The sequence below is a fragment of the Copadichromis virginalis genome, linkage group LG13 (genome assembly GCF_057382275.1).
Source record: "Copadichromis virginalis isolate Kocher_CV1m ecotype Utaka linkage group LG13, C_Virginalis_male_GT1.1, whole genome shotgun sequence".
NCBI classification, from domain to species: Eukaryota; Metazoa; Chordata; class Actinopteri; order Cichliformes; family Cichlidae; genus Copadichromis; species Copadichromis virginalis.
Genome location: NC_140630.1, coordinates 3434447 through 3442735, shown reverse-complemented (window position 1 = coordinate 3442735; position 8289 = coordinate 3434447).

Below are 8289 nucleotides of genomic sequence, written 5' to 3'. Positions count from 1 at the left end.
GGCTTTTGGCAACCGGGACCCTGAATAAGCTGCTTGTGTTTAAAACCATTAACCATTTTTAAACCGTAAGAAGTCATTTTATCTCTTCCAACTAATAAAATCATATCTGTCATTTACTCAGCTACATATTACTCTTTTATAAATGGTCACTTCATTACCTCTGAGGGCTTGTTGGACATACTAAGAGTGTTAGCAGTAATGATGATGACATGCATTGCTGTCCACTCAGCGCATGGCTTCGTGCTGATGGCTCATTTCAGGGAATGTCATGCTGATATACTGGTGACCCATTAGGATGCCAAAGTAGTGACTGTGTGACTGCAGGGGGCTGCAGGTTAAAAGTCATTCAGATTTACAGGGCGTGAGGGTTTTAGGAGGGGTGTGTACAGCGTATGAGTGAGCCTGCCATGTGTGTCTCTGATAGCACTGAGTGTGACAGATGCAGAGTGCATGAAGCAGCCAGTAAGAACTTTAACTTGATGACAAAGATGAAAATGACACCTTTAAATTAATTTTTCAAACATGTCTCTTCATGAAGAAGCAAGAGGGACTGGTTTATGTCAGAGGAGCTTTCTCTCTTTATGGCTCATACACATACGAGCACACTGAGATATTATTAGCAAAACTGTTTTATTCCAGTTACTCAGTGTGTGGTTTGTCAACAAGGCTTCAGATCAGAGAACATTCAAGTCCACCTGCTCAGTTTACCAGTCATGTAGGTAAATGGTGTCTGGGTGCTGCTGATGGCTCACTCCAGGCGTCACGGTGAAAACTGTAAGACGAGCTGACTCTGCTGACTCACTTCTAACTGCTCGCTTATTTTGTACTGAGGATTTGTTCTTATTTTATCACTTTATTGCCTCAAGGAGCAAAGTATGGCCAGAATGCCCCAAAATAGTGTTCGATTGTTATTCAGTCTAAAACTATTTTGATTGTAATAAATTTTCCTTTGGTACACTGGTTCCAAAAAAGAGAGACTGCTGTGGAGTTTATTGGTTAAATGTAATTTGCCATGATTAATGACCTCACAGTGAATCACGTGGGCAAAGCACCAGGCTGCAGACCCTCTCAGTGATGATTGCAACATCGTAAAGGGAGAGTGACCCAGTGGATATAAGACAAGCTGCAGTACTGGTGAGGCGAATAACTGCAGCAAGTCCATCCTGCTATTTTAACTCCACGCCAATGCAGTGGGTTTCATCAGTGACCTGCAGACTGGTGGATAGCAGACATTTGGCAAAATGTTCTCGCAGCATTTAGGTGGATTTTTCTTTTAGGTTTTGCAATAAATTACTGTCGTAACATTTGACCACCAGCTGTGAGTAGTGACTGAAGTTCACTGCTGTGGAAATGACCTTTAAACTCTGGTGTCTAGATTCCACCTTAACTCACATACTGCCATCCATTTCTCCAGATCAAAAGGAGTTACCTAAGGTGGTTTGGGTATCTGACTAGTTTCTAGACATCTTCAAGGTTTTTCTAACACTTCTGGAGGACACTTCAGTTAAATCTTTACTTTTTCTAAATAATGCATTACATTTCTGAATTACTCATTTAAGAAAGCCTGTCATTTTAGTAATCGCTTTGGAAGCAGAGCAAGATGTTCAAACTCAGTGTATGTAAAAAAGTTTGCACACACATACAGAAGACAACAAAGTCTCAACAACTAAGCAAAAAATACCAAAAGTAAAACGACAGACCAGCACATCCAATAACATTTAAACACGTCTCCTGGGAAACCACACTGACCTGATGGAGAAAGAAAGTCAAAATGACAAAATGCTCAGATGTGTGAGTAAATCTAATCATACCTTTAGCCCAGCACGCCCACATCAAAGCTGGGATTGTCAGATATTTTTAGTTTCAGCTTCATTTCTTGCCAGCACTACACTCAAACTCGTGGCCCGGGGACCACTTGCGGCCTACATCACTCCTACTTGCTATATTGACGTGAAGACATATAATGCAGTTTGGCTCTTGAAGAGACTTTTTTTTATTAGGGAGGATTTGTTCTTTAAAAATCAAAAAATGATTTAATGTGAAAGAAATATGAGCAGAGAGTACAAACATGTGGAGGGATTGGCTGTGACAGCTGAGTGAGAGAGTCAAACACTAATGTGAGCACTGATGTCGGCATTTTGATTTTGTTAAATACAAATTTAAGGATGTCAGACGTGCTGCCGCGTGTCCAGGCAGCAAGAGACGATCAGTGTGTTTTTTTGTTAGATCAATGAAAGGCTTCAGTTAGTTAACAATTTGCAGTTTTGTCTTGTTATACAATATTTGAAAACTAACAAAACGACTAAAACATTTTCTAAAATATTTGTGGGTGTTTTCTTGTTTGTTTGGGTTTTTGGGGACTACTTGAACACTAAGGTGGCCCTTCAGTGGGATGACAGTGCCAGCAGTGGCCCACAGCTCATTTAAGTTTGACGGCCCTGTTTTACAGGGTACGAATAAATGATATGATAAATGATGCAGTTGGAAGTTTGCGTTGGTGCCTTTTATGTCAGCAAATACTCTGTGAACAAAGTGTAATGTACAGTATGTTAGCCCGCCTGCAGGGGCACCAAAACAGAAAAGCTGTCACTCATTCAGGAGCGATCGGCCCTCCTGGTGTACCGAGTTTTTGTTTTGTCCTGTTACTCCGAAGAAAAGACTCCAAACGTTACACAACAGACTCAACTGTGAATTGAAACAATCGTTCACGTTCAGTCTTTGTAAAATTATTGCTGTGTGTCAGATCTATTTATTTAGCTGCTGTAATGTCATTTAAGTTGTTTTTTGGTCAGGACTTTCTCTCTGTCCTGACTGCTGAACATAAATTATGCAAAAGTGTCTCTGTGTATTCTGCTGCAGCCTAATGGGAGCGGGTTCAGGATGATTTAAGGGTGAAGGAGCTGCTCTCTCTTCGCGGGTTTAAAGTATGAATAAAGGCCCTTGTGGCAGCTTCAATAAGGAGCTGTCCTTGCAAAATGTAAATGAGCCTGGCCTGTGAACCTGCTGATTTGATACTGGACCAGCAGCCCGGGGGGGGATGTCAAGCACTTTACCCGTGTAATATTATCCACATTTATTATTCTGCATGAATAGTTTAGTTAACTTTGCTCAAATTATCTTATTTTTAAAGCAGATTTTGTGTGGTGAAATTCTTTTTTCAGATCATCATTGAGAGAAATACTGGCAGCACAAAGAAGCATTTATTGCTGAGGTCGGTGTGAGAGGATATCCAGAGAGGAAAAAGAGAGGATTTAAATAAAGTGGGGCACAGATGGCAAACAGAAACTTATTTGCATTGCATTACACTGATATAGTCTCTGTGAGTGTGAATGTCACCATAAGCAATGCACAGAAATGAAATAACAGCAACAAACAGTGATGATGCTTATGCAGGAAACTTAAAACCATTCAACCTAACATTAATATTTATTGACTTTTTATCAGACAGCTGAATGACAGGAAGGGACAGAGAGAGTGGGAGCGATGACACGCAGTTGATGGCCAATATGTGATTAAATATATTAGATGTTTGAAATTATTAAGATGGTTTATTTATCGTCGTAATTTGAAATTTCCTCTATTATAGCAGCCAAAACGAGAAACACAGACGTGCATAATTCTCCAGTCAGAGATCAAATAAATGTTTTAATCTTAAAATCAAAAATTCTAAAATTCACTGATTTTGCTTCTCTGTTTGTGGAGTGAAACAGACTGAGTGAGGACCTGAAGCAGTGTGAGGAGGAGGCAGGCTTTAGGACTGAACCAGCTGATATGCTGCTACCTCCCTTTCTTCATGTGTTCAATACTTTGCCCCCGTGTCATTTCTCATTATTACACATGACTGAATTGATGGACATCTATGGTTTGATTTCTTTGCATGAGCAGATCGGATGAGTCTTTATCAACATCTGGTGAGAATTTCATGTCAGCAGCACATTTATAAATATGTTGTATTAGAAAGTTGATGACGTGTTGGATACTAATTTTACCTGCTGTATAAATATCTGTAAATATGTCTATGTTACTGAGGTTATAAAACATGTACTAAACAGTGAGGGAGGACTTATAATAGGATAGGGCATAAACAGGAAGGAAAATGATGAGTAGTTGTGAAATTAAATACTTTTTTTTTTTTTTGTTGTTGTTGTTGTTGTGGGTTTTTTTTACATGTTCAGAATAAAGCGACTTCACAAATGAAATTCTTTTTACAATTTTCCTGACATGAAGTAAAATTATTCAAGCAAAAACAATTGAATGAAATATGAATTAATTAAAATAGACCAATAAAATTACTGAATAACATTCTATAAAACGTGAAGTCAAACCTGAATATAACACAACAAAATGACTCCAGTTGAAGTAAAAAAAAAAAACCCACTAAAAAATAACTTACTGAATGTAAATACGAGCCCAGCAAATGTCAGACGACATTACAGCCGATCAGTGTATCAGTGCGGCGCTGAAAAGATTCCTGATGATTCTCTGTGAAAATATATATTATATATTAACGTGTGTGTGTGTGTGTGTGTGTGTGTGTGTGTGTGTGTGTGTGTGTGTGTGTGTGGTGGGAGGGTGACTTCACCACAGGTGGTTTTCTGAAATAGAAAGATGACATCATGCTCTGAATCGCTGCTTCATGTGTATTTCTGTGTGTTTGTGTGTGAAGGATTTATTTGGACTGGAACAAAGAGTGAGAATGTTCTATATGAGAGATCCATAGGACACTGTGTGTGTGTGTGTGTGTGTGTGTGTGTGTGTGTGTGTGTGTGTGTGTGTGTGTGTGAGTGAAACAGTTTTATGGCAGCAGGTGTGTGACAGCATGTTTCACATATGTGAAATATGCTGTTACTTCAGTGTCTGTGTAATTTTGTGCCCTTGAACGTGTGTGTGTGTGTGTGTGTGTGTGTGTGTGTGTGTGTGTGTGTGTGTGTGTGTGTGTGTGTAGGCAAAGTTAATATGCTAATGTTCACTCATCTCAACCTGGTTCGGGAACAGCACCATGCAGGACAGACGAGCTCTACAGAGGGTTGTGCGGTCAGCTGAGCGCACCATCCGCTCCGAGCTCCCTGACCTGCACTCAATCTACAGCAGGCGGTGCTGGACCAAGGCCAGGAAGATCGTGAAGGACCTCAGCCATCCCAACAACAGACTGTTCTCTCTGTTGAGGTCAGGAAAGCGATTCCGCTCCCTGAAGACCAACACAGAGAGACTGAGGAGGAGCTTCTTCCCGCAGGCGATACGGTCTCTCAATCACACCACCACACAGTACTGACCCACACATACAGTTCTTACACACACACTGGACTTTCTGGACTTTGTTTACACTAATTCGATTAGATGCGTGGTCATCTAATCGAATCACTTCATCACTAAATCACTTTAAGCATATTCGCACTGCACAAGACACAAATGTGGACACTGGACATTATATTTCTTCATTTCCATTTAATACTTGTACAGCTGCTGTTATTGTGTATATATATTTATATTTCTTCATACATTCTTATATATTTCTATACTGTGTATTTGTGTATTGTGTATTTTGTTGTACAGTTATTTTATTTTCAACTTTAATTTTTATATTTTATTTTATTCTTTCCTAGTTAAATTTACCCTTTTTAATTTTCATATTTACCTTATTCATAGCCTTTTTTTTTCTTTAGGTCACGAGCAGTTGTGTAAGCATTTCGCTGCAAATTTGAATTTGAATTTGAATTGAACATAGAACATTTTATTTGACTGAAATAAAACTAAAAAAGTAGTTTTTGGAAGAATTTTGTGACGAAACAAAGTAAAACAGAGGAAATGTTTTTGGTTTTTGTCAGTTTGATCGACACAGTCAGACTTTATTATGTTTTTTTCATTAGATTTTGAACGTCTGAGTCAGTTTTCTGTATGCATTTTAATACCTATTCTGATTTCTTTTAAACCTTACTCCTAACAAAGCCCTTTATAGAATAATAATCATGACTTAATCATTACTAATTAACTCAAACTAAACATTTTCAATCAATCCTAAACTGAAAAGAAAAATCTGGAATCTAACTGAATCTAAAAGAAACTGGAAACAGAATAAAATAATAATAATAAAAGACGGTTTTGTGCTACCGGATGTTGCTGGATACAGTCTAGATCACGCAGACATATTGTTTGTCAGACAAACAAAAATGCTCCAAAGCTCCAACACTGTGATTAAGGTGAAGCCTACAGCAGGCAGATAGCAGACAGTCGAGCCCTGATTTGGCTAATCAGGTTCACTGCTGGAGCCTCTGCTGGACATTAGAGGAACTGCAGGTTTATTCACCTCCAAGGTGGATTCATGTATTTTTAAAAGTCAGCATAGTAATGTGCCCCGTGGTGTTGGGTAACATTTTATCTAATATGATAATATGAACAACAAGCATATGTCAGGATTGGTATGATTAGCATTTACTGGTTGTGTTTTTATTATTTTCAATTTATTCATTTTTAATTTTAAAATTATTTTTTGCCTTTTTGTTATTGACACACACACACACACACACACACACACACACACACACACACACACAAATGTTTATTGATGTTTTTTACCTCTAGGCTGCAAAAAAGTGAGATGTTATATGTAGTTCAGAGTTATGGTTACAGTTTGTGAGTAAAGTTTGGAGCGAGTGTTTCAAGTGTCCAAAGCTGTATCTGCCGTCTCCACACACGGAGGTTAGTGTTGACATATGGCTGCTGTCTTATCAGGTTTCTGCAGCAGAGATCCGTCTTTCACATTATCAACTGTTACTGGGTCATTTTACAAGATCTGAGCATAGTCAGACGCACCCTTTCCCTCAGGTCACAGGAGCTGTGAATCATGGTGAGAGTGAACATTTACACCGAGACAAAGCTGCGACAGTCACACTCGAGACGCTCCCTGTGCAGCTGCTATTTCAAAAATCCTTGTGGAAGTGTTAAGGTCCAATGCAGGGGACTCAAATACGGGACTCCTGAATCAGCTGAACACAAGGATTTATTTACAGAGTTCACCAGGTGTATATACAGAGAGTGCCGGGCAGTGCTATATACAACAATGTGAGGGACGGGGCTCCAGAGAAATCCAAGGGGGGAATCACTCGCTCTCCAATTCTCCACATACACGACTGCAGTTCCTTTCTTCACACTTGACACACAGATTCACACGGGAAAGGTTATCCAGGGGGTGGTAGACAACGATCCAGCGAAGACCAGCAGTCACCTCCTGGCTTAAATGCCGTTCACCTTGATGGGCATCAGGTGTGTTCTTTTCCGTGGGCCGAGGGCGTGAACCCACAATGAGTTCCGCCCTGGCGACAGAGAGGAGGAGAGAGAGAGAAAAGAAAGAAAAAGGCCGATCAGCGTCTCGCCGATCCCCCAGGCCGTGACAGGAAGAGGTGAAAAGTTGACTTTTCTTCTGAAGGAGCAGCTTTAAAATTGACTTTAAACGCAGCACGATGAAAAGACTCTGAGACTAAAAGAGACGCAGAGAAGAATAAGCTCAAGGTAAAGAAAAGACACCCCAACATGTTTTATGATTTTAGGAACAGACTATCAAGTATGGCCTCCTCACGTCTTCTATTTGAATGCATGGAAAACAACTGCAACAATCGCAGCTTCAATTATAATTCCCGTGGGTACATAACCTTTAAGAGGGGATTTTTTCCTGTTGTTGGGATTTTATCTTCTGACGTTTATTGGAGACATCGAATAGAGTAAGTTCTCAGAGTTCGGGACAGTGTCTATAGTGAGAAGAGATGTTTGCTCTCTTGATCTTTTAATTTTGTGCGTAAGAGCCTAAATAAAAGATAAGTTTTTCCTTATTAATGCCACAGCCCTTTGAAATGTTCCTACAGACTCTATTGAATTAACCTGTTACTTAACTGTTACGAGGAAATCGTGCCTTTAACAGTCAGTTTAGTTTATAAAATATTATGAGCAATTATTAGAGAAAAGGTCACTTCAATAAAAACCTTTGGTAACCTTTTTGTTATTTACAGTGCCAACCTGGCAGAATGAAAGCCTCCTGAGGAAATGGCAGCACTTTAATTTAATTATCAAAAGTTCTAACGCCGTCACACTGCCCCCTGCTGGATAAACACTTTGATCCTAGTACTGCAGAGGGTAGTTACAAAAAGTACCTTTAAGAACAAGACTTAAGGGTAATTTGCAAGTATTATACAGGTGCATGTGCAGCACAGCAGACTTACAGACATCAGCATAGATACAATTATTCTGATTTTATTCATTTGTGACGATGAACTCGACTTGCTGGGTCATAAACATGAG